Source organism: Manis javanica, chromosome 5, assembly GCF_040802235.1.
Source record: "Manis javanica isolate MJ-LG chromosome 5, MJ_LKY, whole genome shotgun sequence".
NCBI classification, from domain to species: domain Eukaryota; kingdom Metazoa; phylum Chordata; class Mammalia; order Pholidota; family Manidae; genus Manis; species Manis javanica.
This window is the reverse complement of record NC_133160.1, coordinates 171189337-171208904: the sequence shown is the minus strand read 5'-3', so window position 1 is coordinate 171208904 and position 19568 is coordinate 171189337. Positions and strand designations below refer to the sequence as shown.

Genomic DNA, 19568 nt, shown 5'->3' with positions numbered 1-19568 from the left:
AACCATTGTGGAAAGCAGTATGGACGTTCCTCAAAAAACTCAAAACAGAAATACCATTTGATTCAGGAATTCCACTTCCAAGAATTTACCCTAAGAATACAGCAGCCCAGTTTGAAAAGACATATACACCCCTATGTTTATCGCAGCACTATTTACAATAGCCAAGAAATGGAAGCAACGTAAGTGTCCATCAGTAGATGAATGGATAAAGAAGATGTGGTACATATACACAATGGAGTATTATTCAGCAATAGGAAGAAAACAAATCCTACCATTTGCAACAACGTGGATAGACCTAGAGGGTATTATGCTCAGTGAAATAAGCCAGGCAGAGAAAGACAAGTACCAAATGATTTCACTCATATGTAGAGTATAAGAACAAAGAAAAAACTGAAGGAACAAAACAGCAGCAGAATCACAGAACCCAAGAATGGACTAACTGTTACCAAAAGGAAAGGGACTGTGAAGGATGGGTGGGAAAGGAGGGATAAGGGGGGGAAAGAAAAGGGGCATTACGATTAGCATGTATAATGTGCGGGGAGGCACGGGGAGGGCTGTGCAACACAGAGAAGGCAAGTAGTGATTCTACGACATTTTGCTATGCTGATGGACAGTGACTGTAATGGGGTTTGTGGGGGGAATTGGTATAGGGGAGAGCCTAGTAAACATAATTTTCTTCATGTAATTGTAGATTAATGATAAGAAAAAAAGAAAGAAAAGGGGGATTACTCCCTGATAGCATAAAACTAACTGCAAATCAATGAGTAATGCATGCTTTACATATCCTTAATTTTGATATTTTAAAGGGTATCAGATGATCAGCTATGGAAGTACATTTTTGTGATAATATTCCTTTCTCTTAAAAATAAAAGAAAGCAGTTCCTGTGTGGTGATCTCCAATAGGTTCTTCACAATGGTATAAAGGTCATATCAAAGTGTGGGCAAAGGGTTTGTTTGTGTTTATACAGAGGATCAAAGCCTAATTTGGCTACACAGAAAACAAATTAAGATACGATATGAAGGAGAACTTCCAACATCAACATCCTCTGTAAGAATCATTCCAGAAGATGATCATCAAAAAACTTCAACAAAGATCCTGGGGCAGCTGCAGTTGTAGCTGCATTCATCCCACTGGTTCCTGGACTTGCCATTGGAATGAAGAAGGAGATATCTAAGCTGGCCTGTGCATACAGTAAAACAACAAATTTGACTGTATCTATACTGTTGGAACTCAACCAAGAATTAGGAGAAGTGCAAGTTGCAGTGCTCCAAAATCGTGGACCATAGACTCTCTACTGTTAAAAGAACATATGGGATGTGAACAGTTCCCAGGAATGTGTTGTTTTAATTTGTCTGATTTTTCTCAAACTATTCAAATTCAGTTAGACAATATCCATCATATCATTGATAAGTTTTCACAAATGCCTAGGGTACCTAACTGGTTTTCTTAGTTTCACTGGATATGGCTGGTAATTGTAGGTCTGCTTTTGTTATGTAGCTGTATTCCTATTATGTTAATGTGTGTGCACAATTTAATTAGTAGTTTAAAACCTATATGTGCTTATGTTACTCTACAAGAAGATATGTCAAAGAAATAATCAATCTTCCCATGTTTTTTTCCATCTGCTACTTCTATAGCTTTTCTTCTTCCTTCCTAATTACAACCCTTTAGTAGAATTCGTGCCTCATATTGAAAATTACTGAGTATCATAATTCTTCCAAGTGGTAAAGATATCTCAAGACAAATGCTGGGCATAGAAGCCACAGGGCATAAATCTGCAAAGAAGTAAAAAGCTAACCTTTTCAAACAATATTGCTTCTCTCTCACTTACCAACTTTACATTTCCCTGTATGGCCCCGGAAGATGACTGGTTAGCCAGAGACGGCTAAGATTCCTCAAGGGAGGAACAACCTAAGACAGGCACAGTCGCAGGGGGGCCATCAGGAGAGAAATTGGGGATCAACAGAAGTGAGGCTCAGAACCTCACTCCCTCTGTTTTGAGAGAAATCTTCTGAATCCATGGATGTTTTGTTGCCCTTGTCTAGCTTGGATTAATACTTAGCCTATAGGCACAGACCTGATCATCTACATTTGGCCTCTTACAGCACTAAATTATGTTTTCTACCTTTATCTTGCACCTACCTACCACTTCAGCATTTTATTAAAAAATAATAATAATAATAAGGGAGAAATGTGGGATTCACATATAAATCAAGTATAAAAATCAAACAAATAATCATATCTGACTTGATTGTTTATAGTTCATGATGCGTGATCAAAACCGAAAGTTTCTGTGATGACTGCCCTTGCACTGTTCACCATGTAAGAACTTATTCACTATGTAAGAACTTGTTCACCATGTAAGAACTTGTTCATTATGCTTCAGAAGATTGGAGACTGTTGAGAAATAGGCTTGGGGTTGATGAATGACTGTTCATTGAATCCCCTGTACAGAATTTTATTGTTGTTAACAACCATTTGACCAATAAATACAAGAGATACCCTCTAAAAAAAAAAACATACAAATGAAGAAAAGTCAAATATTTATTTTTTAATACTAAATAATTTGGTAAGGGTCATCAGTAGAATAGAAGTTTATGGGGAGAGCTTTTGAGATTCTTTGAGAAACAGTCTAGATGTAGTCATGCAAACCAAGTTTATCATGCTCTATAAGTGACAGTTTCTTCTGTCTCCTAAATGATTTCCGCACCATGAAAAACAATTCTAAACTTGGCATGATTTATTATCAATCAAATGTAGTTAAGGACAGTATTACACAAATTTTGAACTATGAGTCTCTGTTCCTCTATCAAAATATAAAATTTCTGGCTACTCAAAAAAAAAAAAAAGAAATACCATTTGACCCAGGACTTCCACTCCTAGGAATCCCTAAGAATGCAGCAGCCCTGTTTGAAAAAGGCATATGCACCCCTACGTTTATTGCAGCACTATTTATAGTAGCCATTAAATGGAAGCAACCTAAGTGTCCATCAGTAGGTGAATGGATAAAGACGTGGTACATATACACAGAGGAATATTATTCATCCATAAGAAGAAAACAAATCCTACCATTTGCAACAACATGGATGGAGCTAGAGGGTATTATGCTCAGTGAAATAAGTCAGGCAGAGAAAAACAAGTATCAAATCATTTCACTCATCTGTGGAGTATAACAACAAAGAAAAAACTGAAGGAACAAAACAGCAGCAGTTTCACAGAACCCAAGAATGGACTAATAGTAACCAACAGGAAAGGGACTGGAGAGGGTGGGTGGGAAGGGAGGGAACAAGGGAAAAGGGGACATTACAATTAACACACATAATGTAGTGCGGGACATGGGGAAGGCAGTATAGCACAGAAAAGACTAGTGATTCAATAGCATGTCACTATGCTGATGGACAGTGACTATAATGGGATATAGGGTTGGGGACTTGATAATCGGGGGAATCTACTAACCACAATGTTGCTCATGTAATTTTATAGTAATGAAACCAAAATGAATAAATAAATAAATAGAAGATTTTTTTTTAAGAGTGTAGGGGGAAGATAGTCATCTTTGTTACAGATGACATCTTCGATGCTAAGAAGAATTCCTAATACATAACAGATGCTCTAAATATTCGATGAACAAACCGGGGATTTAATAAAGCCAGATCTCAGGTATTCCCTCCCTCAATCTTCAGACAACTCTCAAAGTGTATTTCAGGATGTTAAACAGCAGAATTCTCACTGTTAAAACTGACTAATAACGCTAAACTCACATTCTACAGAATTATGCTTAAATATAATGGAATAAACTACCTTTGGACTGTGTGGATAAAACGAGAGTTCCTGTGGCCAGGATTCTCACCTGCCCCTGCTTGACTAGCTCCCTGCACACCTGTGGGCATTACATGGCTGTTGACTCTATATAAAGAGCTCCGCCCAGTGCTCTGGGCGCAACAAGGTGGCAGGGCTGCAAGGCTGCAGGAGAGCACAGCAGAGGCTGGAGTAGTGGCAGCGCAGAGGACAGAGGCCCGGAGGACGGCTGTGCAGGGCAACTGTGCAGGACGGCTATGAGGGCAGAGAGGCCCAGAGGCAGAGCCCAGCTTGCTGCCTACAGACTCGCTCTGAGTGAACGGGATTTTAGTGACTGACCTGCCACCTGGAAATAAAGTTGGGTATAGCCCTTTCACCCCAAGAACGTTTTGCTGTCATTTTCTTTGTTCACACTGAATCCATAGTAAACTTGCCTGGGGCTGAAACCCATTGGCAAGACAGACTGCTTTTGTATTGCTGCTAAATACTACCCAGTTTTTTGGAAGTTATATTCTATCACTGTTAGCAAAAGAATTTCCATTACAATTTCTCAACCCCACACATTGGTTTCTGAGGTTTCTCATCAGCTGTCCCTTTACAAGAATCTGGACAAGTAAACCCATGAGTATTCAATAAATAAATAGTGAGACAAATTGTGTGCAACTTCCAGAACAATCTAAAGACTTAATCTACTCAGTCATGAATTTCCACGCCACGGGGAAGGGAAGAAAATAGGATCCTTCTGCACTCCAGAATCAGAATTTACTAAATCTGAATCAGCTCTGCATCACAAGAAAACATTTAAGGAATTATCACCTAAGATCTAAGTTCTAATTCTCTCCCACTCCTCCTTTTTCACAGTAATGCCTCCTTTTTGCCTCTAAGATTATAGTCGCTGTGGGTAAAATTGTAGTAGTTCCAGAATACCTGGCCTGGCTTTAGTGTATTTACATATCCTCAGGGGTGGAGAGAAGTTCACCTCCATGTCAGTAGGTAGTTACCTGGGCAACCGAGGGCTTATTTGAACCTGAGTTTAGGAAGGAGGTCCTTGCTTGCTTGTTTGCTTCAGCTAGAGCAGGAGAGAGAGACGGCCCCAAACTGCAATTCATGAGCAATAAATGAGTTTTAAACTTTTATTTCTCCCTTTGACTGATTTCGGTATTTAGAGGTATTTTGCCCCAGGATTTCCTTTCCCCAGACTTACAGTCACTCTGCCTGGTAATAATACACCTCGCCATGTGAAACACTGGCCTACAATCTTGGCTATACCTTTAGTTAAGTGTGTTTGAACATGTGGACCTTATTAACTAGACTGTGTAAACTTATATAGTAGAAAATTTCTATACTGCAAATGTGATACAGAAATTTTTAGACAACTTAAAAAAAATTCCCAATTCTACATCTCACTTGATTAATTCAACAGACACTGGCTATGAACAAGGTACTATGCCTTTAAATTTTCTGCATCAATAAACTTCCAATCTAGTAAAAGACAGCAAATATTCAGGTAAATACAAACACGCTCAGTGTCATTAGAGGTAAGTACTGTAGTTAGAGGGTCAGGGTGAGCTGAATGGAGAGGCAGCATCGAGTCCAGGCGGCAGAACTAGAAGGAAGGGATGGGGAATGGAAGAAAAGAGGAAGTAAGAGAAAAAGCATTCCTGGAGAGAGCGCCAAGATCCAGAGTGGAGATGGGTGAAAGCGCAGGATACACGGACTCAGAGACAGGTCCTGCCTGGTCGCCAGCACGTGGTCCTTCTCTGTAAGGACTCCTGGTCAGGAAGACCTGAACGCACATGCCCCACACTGACAAGGCAGAATACATCTGGGGGCACGGCGGGAGAGCATGGCTTTGAGGTCGTCCTGCACTCCTTACCAGAAACACGGAAGGTGCTCAGAGGCAGCTGGTGGATGTAATTTACATATAATAAGCACACAAAACACACAGTAAGATAAAATGAAATCATATTTTTGCACATGTTTTCTAACAATACTGAACACTTCTACATAAAATTATGAGAAAAAAGTTTAAGATCTTAACAATAAAGATTGAATATACTTTACTGTATTTTTTAATCTTGGCATACTACTTTGTGTTAAAACTAGGCCTTTGGAGCACTGTAGATTCAATCATTTAGAAAGCTGGTTGTGCTGGCAGTCTTTACTGAAAAAGGTCCCTCTCCTTTAAAGATACACAGAGCTACGTGGAAGAAATATGTCATTGGCTGCACTTATTATATCATGCTCGGCAACTTTCAATCCCATCAATCAATTACGCAAGGATTTTTGTTGAAATTCAGCTAGTCAATTTTCATCTTCCTCATCAGAGTTCATTGTCCATAGACAGTAATCTGAAGAAATCACATTTTTTTCTATTTTTAATAAGTTCAAAGGGTTACAAGACACTTTTAAACAGGCTAAAAATTAATTTCCAAGTTTCAATGTAAAGATAACTATTTATATTATTTTTACCAAAAAATAATAATAATGATGGAAACAAGTGTAAACATCCACTTTCAAAAGTTCTCTTCTCTCTACATCAAGAGTTTTTTTCAAAAAGCAATTTTCTACTTACTGTTAAAATGTCACCTTTACCTTGAGGGGACAGATTTAATGTTTATTTTTCTTAAAAATATTGTATTTGCTAGTGTCTTGCCAATGGGTTTCTGCCCCAAGCAAGTTCACTACGGATTGAATGGGACCAAAGAAATGACAGTAAAACATTCTTGGGGTGAAGGAGTTGTACCCAACTTTATATTTTATTAAGGTATCATTGAAATACACTCTTATGAAGGTTTCACAAGAAAAACAATGTGATTATTCCATTCACCCTTATTATGGATCCCCCCCACACCCCATTGCAGTCACTGTCCATCAATGTAGTAAGATGCCATGGAGGGGTTGTACCCAACTTTATTTCCACGGTGGCAGGCCAATCGCTAGAATCCCGTTCAGTCAGAGCGAGTCTGCGTGCAGCAAGCCGGTCTCTGCCTCTGGGCCTCTCTACCAGGGCAGCTGTCTCAGTCCCTGTCCTCTGCTCTACTCTGCTGCAGCTTTGCAGCCATGCCACCATTGTTGCCCAAAGCACTGGGCGGAGTTCTTTACGTAGGGAGTCAATAACAACGTATTGCTCACACGTGTGTGGTAAGCAAGCTGACCAGGGCCAGGTGGGAACCATGGCCTCAGGAACCTTCACTTTATCCACAGCTAGGTAGCTTTCTACTGACAGCCAATTATTATTACAGAAAGGTCAGCAACTTTAGACCACTTGTTTATGTAAAAGAAAAACACTGAATTCACCTTCAGAATAGGCAATGCTTTTAATTTTGCCGCAAGACACTAGCAAACCAATGTGCATGCCAAGTATTTTCACAGTTAGTCCCCATCTCATTACAAAACACTATAAAGATTTACTGCTTTGTAAAGGTCTCAGGCGGATCCCTTATGTGCTTCTGGCTCTATTTTGTTGCAATAAGAACTTCTTTATGCATCAAAGTGTGAATAAATTTCACATGTGTTCTTCTTTCTGCAATTCTACCTTATTCAATCGCCTTTTTTTTTAAATCACAGTGGCTTCTCCACTGGTTATATCTAGTTTTTCCACAAAACCTTGTTTACTAAGAAATGACTTCAGAATGTAAATGCTCTAGGATATTCAGTGGCTCCCTCACACACACACCAAATACTCAATCTGAATCTAGCAAAAAGCCTAAGCTGAAACCTGTTTGGAAACACCTGTTTCCATCACTTTAGAGTAACCCCCCATCATGATTTATTCTAATATTTTCTCAAAAAATCTGCAACATACTCTACGGATACTCCAAAAGCACCTGCTGACAAAGTAATGTATTTACTCTGTTGTCATGAATTATATCAGCCTTTCTGCCTATTCCCTCACCACCCCTGGAGGTAATGATCTGTGACTATACTGTCTTTCAGTTGTCTGTAAGTGCAGCAGGGCTGCTTACTGGCTTAACCAGCTCCACGGCTCTGCACTGTACTAGTGGTCCAGAAGTCCTTCTTGGAAGCCCAACCTAGAAAGTCTGTCCCACCTGCCCTTTCCAAAATTCTATCTGCTCCTAATTCTCCATATTGAATGTCTGTCTGTGCCAATCAGCTGAAGTTGCTTCTGCAACTGAACCTTACAGAAATGTAAAACCTCAGGAGGAGTTCATCCTGAAGTTTAACACAATTTTACAAAGTACTAGATTGAGTGATGCATGACTTAAAACACTGCTACAAAATGTATAGGTGCTGTTTCTCTTCTGGATGCTTAGCTTATAAATATTCTGCTGACTGTGAAGGCTTTCCTTCCCTATCATTTTAAGACAAGATAACCACTTCGTAAATGTTCATTCTTAATAAAAGAAATGTAACTCCACATTTCAAATAATCTTTGAGAGCTGGTTCTCAATCCTGCTTAATACATCATTTTCCTAGCTTCATTACATAGCTAGTAAAGAGCTCATACAGGAAGCAGTAGTGGTGGCTATGCATCAATTTCCTGATCCTTTAGCTTTCATTACTGGCACTGTCTTCAGACCAGGGTTTCTTTGAAGACTACATGACTACTTTGTGAGAACCAGTTCAGTTAGACAGCAGAATTCACAACTGTACTTAAGAAGCGCTCACGAATAGCCATAGGCTTCAACCTGCTGTCAGTGAACAGATGTCCTCTCTGCTCTCAGGGTATCTCAGGAATCATGCAAGACCCATGACTCAAAAACAGATTGAGTAAGGGTACCAGTCCCAATCCATGAAATAAGCATTTGTAAAGTGTAGTGTCTTATTTTTATTTTTTATTATTATTACTTTTTGCTATCATTCATCTACAATTACATGAAGAACACTATGTTCACCAGGTTCCCCTCCTCAACAAGTCCCCCCATACACACACCACTACAGTCACTGTCCATCAGCATAGCAAGATGCTGTATAATAACCACCTGTCTTCTCTGTGTTGTACAGCCCTCCCCATACTCCCCCAACACTATACATGCTTATCGTAATGCCACCTTGCTTTTCCCCGCCCTTATCCCTTCCTTCCCACCCATCCACTCCAGTCCCTTTCCCTTTGGTAACTATTAGTCCATTCTTGAGTTCTGTGATTCAGCTGCTGTTCTGTTCCTTCAGTTTTTCTTTGTTCTTATACTCCACATATGAGTGAAATCATTTGGTACTTGTCTTCCTCCGCCTGGCTTATTTCACTGAGCATAATACCGTCTAGCTCCATCCATGTTGTTGCAAATGGTAGGATCTGTTCTTTTCTTATGGCTGAGTAATATTCATTGTGTATATGTACCACCTCTTATTTATCCATTCATCTACTGATGGACACTTAGGTTGCTTCCATTTCTTGGCTATTGTAAATAGTGCTGCGATAAACATAGGGGTGCATTTGTCTTTTTCAAAGTGGGCTGCTGCATTCTTAGGGTAAATTACTAGAAGTGGAATGCCTGGGTCAAATGGTATTTCTATTTTGAGCATTTGAGAAGCCTCCATACTGCTTTCCATAATGGTTGAACTAATTTACATTCCCACCAGCAGTGTAGGAAGGTTCCCCTTTTTCCACAACCTCGCCAACACTTGTTGTTTGTCTTTTGGATGGTGGCAATCCTTACTGGTGTGAGGTGATATCGCATTGTGGTTTTAATTCGCATTTCCTTGATGACAAGCGATGTGGAGCATCTTCTCATGTGTCTGTTGGCCATTTGAATTTCTACTCTAGAGATCTGTCTATTCAGCTCCTCTGCCCATTTTTTAATTGGATTATTTGCTTTTTGTTTGTTGAGGTGCGTGAGCTCTCTGTATATTTGGGATGTCGACCCTTTATCCCATCTGCCATTTATGAATATATTCTCCCATACTATAGGATACGTTTTTGTTCTATTGATGGTGTCCTTTGCTGTACAGAAGATTTTCAGGTTGATATAGTCCCACTTGTTCATTTTTGCTTTTATTTCCCTTGCCCGGGAAGATATATTCAAGAGGTCGCTCATGTTTATGTCAAAGAGACTTCTGCCTATGTTTTTTCCTAAGAGTTTTATGGTTTCATGACTTAGGTCCAAGTCTTTGATCCATTTTGAATTTACTTTTGTGTACAGGGCTAGACAGTGATCCAGTTTCATTCTCTCTTACATGTAGCTGTCCAGTTTTGCCAGCACCATCTGTTGAAGAGGCTGCCATTTCCCCATTGCACGTCCATGGCTCTTTTATCGTATATTAATTGACCATATGTGTTGGGGTTAATGTTTGGAGTCTCTACTTTGTTCCAATGGTATGTGGCTCTGTTCTTGTGCCAGTACTAAATTGTCTTGATTACTGTGGCTCTGTAGTAGAGCTTGAAGTTGGGGAGTGAGATGCCCCCCACTTTATTCTTCCTTCTCAGGATTTGGCTATTTGGGGTCTTTGGTGTTTCCATATGAATTTTTGAACTACTTCTTCCAGTTCATTAAAGAATGCTGTTGGTAATTTGATAGGGATTGCATCAAATCTGTATATTGTTTTGAGCAGGATGGCCATTTTGACAATATTAATTCTTCCTAGCCAGGAGCATGGGATGAGTTTCCATTTGTTAGTGGTCTCTTTAATTTCTCTTAAGAGTGTCTTACAGTTTTCAGGGTATAGGTCTTTCACTTCCTTGGTTAGGTTTATTCCTAGGTATTTTATTCTTTTTGATGTAATTGTGAATGGAATTGTTTTCCTGATTTCTCTATTAGTTCATTGTTAGTGTATAGGAAAGCCACAGATTTCTGTGTGTTAATTTTGTATCCTGCAACTTTGCTGAATTCCGATATTAGTTCTAGTAGTTTTGCAGTGGAGTCTTTAGGGTTTTTTATGTACAGTATCATGTCATTTACAAATAGTGACAGTTTGACTTCTGCTTTACCAATCTGGATTCCTCGTATTTCTTTGTTTTGTGTAATTGCTGTGGCTAGGATCTCCAGTACTATGTTGAATAACAGTGGGGAGAGTGGGCATCCCTGTCTTGTTTCCGATCTCAGATGAAGAGCTTTCAGCTTCTCGCTGTTCAGTATGATGTTGTCTGTGGGTTTATCATATATGGCCTTTATTATGTTGAGGTACTTGCCCTCTATGCCCATTTTGTTGAGAGTTTTTATCATGAATAGATGTTGAATTTTGTGGAATGCTTTTTCAGCATCTATGGAGAAGATTATGTGGTTTTTGTCCTCCTTTTTGTTGATGTGGTGGATGATGTTGATGGATTTTCGAATGTTGTACCATCCTTGCAGCCCTGGGATGAATCCTACTTGGTCATGGTGTATGATCCTTTTGATGTATTTTTGAATTCGGTTTGCTAATATTTTGTTGAGTATTTTTGCATCTACGTTCATCAGGGATATTGGTCTGTAGTTTTCTTTTTTGGTGGGGTCTTTGCCTGGTTTGGTATTAGGGTGATGTTGGCTTCATAGAATGAGTTTGGGAGTATTCCCTCCTCTTCTATTTTTTGGAGAACTTTAAGGAGAACGGGTATTATGTCTTCTCTGTATATCTGATAAAATTCCACAGTAAATCCATCTGGCCCGGAGGTTTTGTTCTTGGGTAGTTTTTTGATTAATGCTTCAATTTCGTTCCTGGTAATTGGTCTGTTTAGATTTTCTGTTTCTTTCTGGGTCAGTCTTGGAAGGTTGTATTTTTCTAGGAAGTTGTCCATTTCTCCTAGGTTTTGCAGCTTGTTAGCATACAGGTTTTCATAGTATTCTCTAGTAATTCTTTGTATTTCTGTGTGGTCCATCATGATTTTTCCTTTCTCGTTTCTGATTCTCTTGATGTGTGCTGATTCTCCTTTTCTCTTAGTAAGTCTGGCTAGAGGCTTATTTGTTTTGTTTATTTTCTCAAAGAACCAGCTCTTCATTTCATTAATTTTTTTTATTGTTTTATTCTTCTCAATTTTATTTATTTCTTCTCTGATCTTTATTATGTCCCTCCTTTTGCTAACCTTAGGCCTCATTTGTTCTTCTTTTTCCAATTTCAATAGTTGTGACACTAGACTATTCATTTGGGATTGTTCTTCCTTCTTTAAATATGCCTGGATTGCTATATACTTTACTCTTAAGACTGCTTTTGCTGCATCCCACAGAAGATGGGGCTTTGTGTCACTGTTGTCATTTGTTTCCATATATTGCTGGATCTCCATTTTAATTTGGTTGTTGATCCATTGATTACTTAGGAGCATGTTGTTAAGCCTCCATGTGTTTGTGAGCCATTTTGCTTTCCTTGTACAATTTATTTCTAGTTTTATACCTTTGTGGTCTGAAAAGTTGGTTGGTGGAATTTCAATCTTTTGGAATTTACTGAGGCTCTTTTTGTGGCCTAGTATGTGGTCTATTGTGGAGAATGTTCCATGTGCACTTGAGAAGAACGTGTATCCTGTTGCTTTTGGATGTAGAGTTCTATAGATGTCTATCAGGTCCATCTGTTCTAGTGTGTTGTTCAGTGCCTCTGTGTCCTTACTTATTTTCTGTCTGGTGGATCTGTCCTTTGGAGTGAGTGGTGTGTTGAAGTCTCCCAAAATGAATGCATTGCAGTCTATTTCCTCCTTTAATTCTGTTAGTATTTGTTTCACATATGTTGTTACTCCTGTATTGGGTGCATGGATGTTTATAATGGTTATATCCTCTTGTTGGACTGACCCCTTTATCATTATGTAATGTCCTTCTTTATCTCTGTTACTTTCTTTGTTTTGAAGTCTATTTTGTCTGATACTAGTACTGCAACACCTGCTTTTTTCTCCCTGTTGTTTGCATGAAATATCTTTTTCTATTCCTTGACTTTTAATCTGTGCATGTCTTTGGGTTTGAGGTGCGTCTTTTGTAAGCAGCATATAGTTGGGTCTTGCTTTTTTATCCATTCTATTACTCTGTGTCTTTTGATTGGTGCATTAATTCCATTTACATGTAGGGTGATTATTGAAAGATATGTACTTATTGCCATTGCAGGCTTTAAGTCTGTGGTTACCAAAGGTTCAAGGTTAACTTCTTTACTATCTTACTGTCTAACTTAACTCACTTATTGAGCTATTATAAACACTGTCTGATGATTCTTTATTTCTCTCCCTTCTTATTCCTCCTCCTCCATTCTTCATATGTTGGGTGTTTTGTTCTGTGCTCTTTTTAGGAGTGCTCCCATCTAGAGCAGTCCCTCTAAGATACCCTGTAGAGGTGGTTTGTGGAGGCAAATTCCCTCAACTTTTGCTTGTCTGGGAATTGTTTAATACCTCCTTCATATTTAAATGATAATCGTGCTGGATACAGTATTCTTGGTTCAAGGCCCTTCTGTTTCATTGCATTAAATATATCCTGCCATTCTCTTCTGGCCTGTAAGGTTTCTGTTGAGAAGTCTGATGATAGCCTGATGGGTTTCTTTTGTAGGTGACTTTTTTTTTCTCTCTGGCTGCCTTTAATACTCTGTCCTTGTCTTTGATCTTTGCCATTTTAATTATAATGTGTCTTGGTGTTGCCCTCCTTGGTTCCCTTGTCATGGAAGTTTGTGTGGTTCTGTGGTCTGAGAGGCCATTTCCTCCCCCAGTTTCGGGAAGTTTTCAGCAATTATTTCTTCAAAGACATTTTCTATCCCTTTTTCTCTCTTCTTCTTCTTCTAGTACTCCTATAATGCAAATATTGTTCCATTTCAATTGGTCACAGTTCTCTTAATATTGTTTCATTCCTGGAGATCCTTTTATCTCTCTCTGTGTCAGCCTCTCTGCATTCCTGTTCTCTGATTTCTAGTCCATTAATAGTCTCTCGCATCTTATCCACTGTGCTTTGCAGTCCTTCCAGATATTGTTTCATTTCTGTATTCTCCCTCCTTAGCTCTTGCATGTTTCTCTGCAAGTCCATCAGCATGGTTATGACTTTTATTTTGAATTTCTTTTCACAAAGATTGGTTAAATCTATCTTCCCAGATTCCTTCTCAGGGGAGGATGTGGAGGATGTCTGGGTTACTCTGGTCTGGATCAAATTTTTCTACCTTTTCATGTCGATACATGCAGTGGTATGATATTGACTCGTCTGTCAGCTGGGAGAGTCAAGACTCTTTCTACTTGCTCCTGGCCTTTCTTTACTGGGACAACGGTGACCCCTAGCGGCTTGTGTTGGGCAGTTGTGTGTAGACTGGGTCTCTGTTTCTTGCCTGGCCGCTATGGAGGAAGCTCCCTTGCTGTGGGCATGGCCAGCCTCAGGCTGCTGCTCTGCTATGGCAGGGCCCCGGAGGGGGAATGGGCAGGGGGCTGTTTATTGCTGTGAGGGGCCTCCGAGCTGCACTGCCGCCCAGGGGGTTAGGGCGCCCGGAGTTCCCTGGGATTCCCAGCTGCTAGGCTAAGGGTCCCAGGACACTTCCGTCCAGTGGTGGGGTCCCTGTCCCTTTAAGACTTTCAAAAGCACCCGCTTTTCTTTGTTCCCAGGGTGCCGGCTGCAGGGACCCGCTCACAGGTCTTACTGTCCCGTTTCCCTAGTATCCAGTACACCACACACTGTGTCTGCACTCTGGTGCGGATGGCTGGGGCTGGGTGTTCAGCAGTCCTGGGCTCCCTCTCCCTCCCCGTTCCGACTCCTCCTCCTGCCTGGAGCTGGGGGTAGGGGTGCTCGGGTCCTGCCGGGCCGGGGCTTGTATCTTACCCCCTTCCTGAGGTGCTGGGTTTTCGCAGGTGTGGATGTAGTCTGGCTGTTGTCCTGGACCTTCTGGTCTCTCTTTTAAGGATAGTTGTATTTGTTGTATTTTCAAAAATATGTATGTTTTGGGGAGGAGATTCCCACAGTCCTACTCACGCCGCCATCTTGGCTCCACCCATAGTGTCTTATTTGAATATACAAAAACTAACATGTTCTTCCTGCAGCACCAGGGAGAGGTCTTATCTACTTCCAGTGTGCCTTTTAAAGTCCACCACTTTAGAGACCCCTACAGGAAGTCAAAATGTGTGACCAAAGAAGTGACAATCATTGAAACACAGTTGGAAAAGGCCTTCAAGATTATCCAGCCTGATTTTCATACCTGACAGAAGAGGAAACTGTGTCCAATACACAACCATATACAGCTGGCCCAAGATCTTTAGACAAAAGCCTCTTTCAATAATGAGCTAGTAGACAAGCCAGTATTACCTAAGTACTGTATTTATGATATAGAAAGAAGAGTTTAGTCTTAATATGGCAAGTTGAGTTCACTGCCAGAACACAAGGGGTAAAAAGACCTCAATCTTTGTTCTAATAAAGACAGTACCAACAACACAGTCTAAGAGGCTTCCTGATCACCATTTGGGTTTCTAACTATCAACAGAAGTCTCTACCAACATATGCTAAAAATACCAAGCCTGAACCTGAGAGGAAGAACTGAACAAACAATCACCTGCATCAAGGTGAGTGCTGGTAAGTGTAGGAGTAAGTGAGCTTGCCAAAGCCAGGGGGTAAGCAAAAAAGCATCAGAGGACAGTACCATAAACCTATAAAGACAGGCAAACAGTTCCAGAAACACATGTATCACCACGGTCAAATGCAGCAAGCTCAAAGGATATCAGTAGTGAAGAACATCACCAGGATTTGGTAAGGACAGGACCAGTTCATGACCTCTGTAAAGGCTGATTAAAGTGGCAGATGCAAAGGGCTGGATGAGGAGCAGCACAGGAACTGAGGGTGAGAGAAGGAGCAGCATTAGCCAGTACTCTTAACCAGTGTTCAAGTCACCTGGTGGCAACGGGTAGGACCAAGTCAGGTAGAAAAGTGTTTTAAGTAGTTAAGCAAGGTCAGGAGAAGGACTGAGAGGAAGGGAAGCTTGGAAACTCACAATGATAATGGCTAATGAAAATAACTTGACAGAGGAGGAAAGGTTCAAGACACTGGAGAGAAAAGGCAGAGAGGTTCTAAAGGGCCCTGAGATGATGTACTCACACATAAATTTTGCAATGAGTTTCCATGGGCTAACAGACTCACTAAATCCATCAGTTAAGAATCCCTGGAATATAGAATTAACTTTGGAAAAAAGGACAAAAGCTTTCCTCCAAATCAGAACATGATCAGGCATCAAAGGAACACATAAGCAAGGCAACAACTCAGTCTAGGATGGTGAAGGCACGCTTCCCATGGGGACCGTGCATGACCTTCTCTTAAAGAGGCACAGCAGTTAACTGGGCAAAGATGGGAGAGGAGCACTGTGCAGAATAAGCACCAACAAAAGCACAGCGGGCAGGACATGTTCCGTTCGTGCTGGGCAGGCCGCACCACACAAGCAGAACATTGTGACTGCTACCCGGTCAGAGTAGGTGGTGACAGCAGCAGAACAACAGAGTGAAAGGAAGCTAAAGGTGACAAGGATGAGAACCTCTCCATTCAGCCAGTCAGTCTGGCAGGCAAGGCACAGTAGAAGAGCAAGTGAAGGTGCCACCCAGGAAAAGTGAAGACTTCTGGGAGCTCGGGCACATGGGCAGATATGTATCTGAAGAAAGGGTGGACAAAGGAGTTGCTGGGCGTGCTCACAAAGACAGACTAGAGAAAGAGAAAACATGCAGACTGGGTGAGAGTAGGGCAGACGAGAATCAGAGGAGGGCTTTACATCTCAGGTGATTACTGTAAAGTGATAAATGCCACCAAGAGCTGGAAGGGGCAAGAGGGGACACTAACTATGACAGTTAAGGGAATTTTTCCAACTCAACTATGGGTCTCAGTTTCCTCAGCTAGCAAATACTATTTCAGCAATAAATATCTGTTCTGTTGTTATCCCATCCGTTCAAAAGTTCTACAAGTCTAAGATTTACCAATCCCAGCATTCCACTGGTGTGGGCACCTGTAAACATGCAAAGAACCCCCAGCTTGTAGAGAGACATTTAATTGTAATGACTGGCTGACAGATCCAACCTATTATTTTTTTTAAGTGAGATATAATTGACCTGTTATTTTTTTAAAGGAAGGAAAAATACTGACTGTAGGTAGTGACTCTACAGCACCTTACTACACTGATAGACAGTGACAGCAATGGGTGCATGAGGGCTTGATAATATGGGTGAATGTTGAAACCACAATGTTGTTCACGTAAAACCTTCATAAGATTGTACATCGATGACACTTTAATAAAAAAAAACAGAAAAAATATATTGACTGTAGCTGCAATTTAAGCCAATTGATAACTAATGCTGTTTTCCATGCTTTTAAAAACAGAAAACAACATTATAAACATGGCCAAGACTTCATTTACAGGATTTCTTTATCCAAGGCAACCAAACAGCTTTGGCAAGGGGCTGGTAACTCTCTCTGGTAAGCTGTCCTGACCATCAACTAGGGATGCACCTGCACTGACAAGTCACCCCCTTCAATGGCCTCTAAAGAGGGAGGTAAACTCTCAGCAGGAACTTGCAGAGAAGGTTTCCCCTGCTGAGTTGCTTTTACCATGGTGGAATAACTGCTAAACATTTTTAGAGAAAAGAATTAGTTGTATTAGACTACTGAATAGTTGAAAATTTCACTGCACTTAAGAATAAATATAAAATTATTGCCATATTTAAACAAATATTAGATTTTGTAGGATTCCCTTGAGGCAAGGAAAACTCATGTTCCCATTTCAGAGATTAGGCAGCTAAAAAGAATAAATATTAAATTTGGCACCATGAAATGTAATGTGGAGTCCTAGATTAGATCCTGGAATAGAAATACAGTATGAGTAGAAAAATTAGCGAAATCCAAATAGTCTTGTAATACATAGTAACCACACTAGTGGGGTGTGGATTTAACAAGGTGGTTAACTGTTGAACCACTGTGTTGTATACTTGAAACCAATACAAGATTGTGTATCAACTATATTTCAATTAAAAAATAATAATCAAATAAAGTCTTTAGTTAATATTGTACCAATTTTAATTTCTTAGTTTTGATAAATATACATGTAAGATGATGACATCAGGAAAAGTTGGCTCAAGGAATATGGGACAGCTCTATACTAACCTGGCAACTTTTCTGTAAGTCTACAATTACTTCAAAATAAAAAGGTAATCTTAAAAAATCCTGGGCCATGGCAGGTTAAATTTTATTCAGTTACAAGATGTATACAATACTATATTCAAAATATTCAAGAGAAGAAATGTTCTCTGCTTTCTATAAATGTGTATGAAAAAAGGCTGATTTCCAGAGAAACTGTGGTAAATCAAGGCCACAAACATTCCTAAGGTAGATTAGAAACTAAAACTGATTTCTCAGTAAAATAAATAAATGTCTTGCAGGTCCTTGAGATACACGTTACTCAGTTTCAACTCATTACTGGTTAAACACTCTCTAAAATAAAGACAGCTGTGTCTCCCTGTCAGTGTATTCAAGCAAATGAGCACAGAAAGCCTAAAGGGTCAAAAAAGGCCAATAAAGACTACTATGTAATGTCCATACTAGTACCAAATAGATATTGAACTAGTAATTAAAACAGAAATAAATGCATTAAGTTAATAGGTATATTTCACATGTATACTTTACCCTTGAACAACACAGGTCTGAACTGTGCAGGTCCACTTATATGTAGATTATTTTCAATAAACATATTGGAAAAATATTTGGAAATCTGCAATTTCAAAAAAATTTTCTCTGCGTTACTTTTTTATAACAACATAGTACCTAACACATACAACATAAAAAATTAATGTTAACTGACTTTGTAATATTGGTAAGGCTTCCAGCCAACAGAAAGCTATTATTAGTTAAGTTTGCAGGGGTCAAAACTTATACATGGATTTTCAACAACAGGAAAATGTGGGTGGTTGGCGCCCCTGACCCCCACGTTGTTTAAAAGTGAACTGCACATTACAATTAAAGGTGAAAAGATTAAAATAAATGATTAAGGGAAATTAAGTAGCTGTAAGAAATGCACTTCAAATAAATTACATAGGTAGATTAAAAGAAAAAGTATGGAAGGATTAAAGATGGTGGCATGAGAGGAGAGACAAAGGTTTCCTCCTAAAACTGGGTACAATTAGAAAATTTAGTTGGCGCAACTAATCCTCAGAGGGCAACAGGAAAAAGGACGGTGCCAGACTGCATACACCTGGAGAAAAGAGCAGACCTCATGGAACAGGGTAATGTACCAGAGCTGTGGCTCAGCGGGACCCAAGCCCTTTCCCCACCACAGCTCACCAGAGAGAGGAAGAGAAACGGAGCAGGGAGGGAGTGGAAGGCTGGGGACTGCTGAATACCTAGCTCCGGAGATCTGCTCTGGGAGCACAAACCTGCATTTCATGGTGCTTTCATGAGACTCTTCTGATTACGGGGTTGGAAAGCTGGGACACGCGGAGTTCCTGGGGAGACTGGGATTCCGGCTGCTTCTGGAAAGCAGGGATCCATATCCAGCTGCTCTGGGACAAAAGCTTATAACTGTGCGCTCGGCCCACTGGTTTAGGCAGTGGAGACAGGCACAGCAGCCGGGAAGCGGGGAACAGCTCTTTCCTCACCACAGGCACCAATAATGCTCCCCTGCAACCCCCGACATTGCTTCAGCCTTCAATGGCTGAGCAGCTCCAGAATAGAGCTTCTGGACACTAGAGGGCGCCATGTAAAAATATGAAACGCCAAAGAAACCTAGCCCAGATTAAGATTATTGATACAACTCCCAAGAAAGATATCAATGATATGGACCTCGTGACTCTTCCTGAAAGGGAGTTCAAAATAAAAATAATCAACATCCTAATGGAGGTAAGGAAAGACATCCAAGAACTCAGGAATGAATTCAGGTCAGAGATCCAATCGTTAAAGAACACGATGGAGGGTATTAAAAGCAGGTTGGATACAGT

The 19568-nt window shown here is 40.2% G+C and overlaps 1 protein-coding gene and 1 long non-coding RNA gene across 14 annotated transcripts in view; one reads left to right on the top strand and one right to left on the bottom strand.

Moving 5' to 3' along the window:
- FAM193A (family with sequence similarity 193 member A) overlaps window positions 1-19568 on the bottom strand; it is a 191948-nt gene that overhangs the window by 155666 nt on the left and 16714 nt on the right. The gene's annotated exons all lie outside the window — the stretch shown is intronic.
- Window positions 1661-19568, top strand: part of LOC140849682 (uncharacterized) — an 87336-nt gene continuing 69428 nt past the window's right edge. The window contains exon 1 of the long non-coding RNA XR_012131884.1: window positions 1661-16254. This is a non-coding gene — a long non-coding RNA (uncharacterized lncRNA). The remainder of the gene's footprint in view (window positions 16255-19568) is intronic.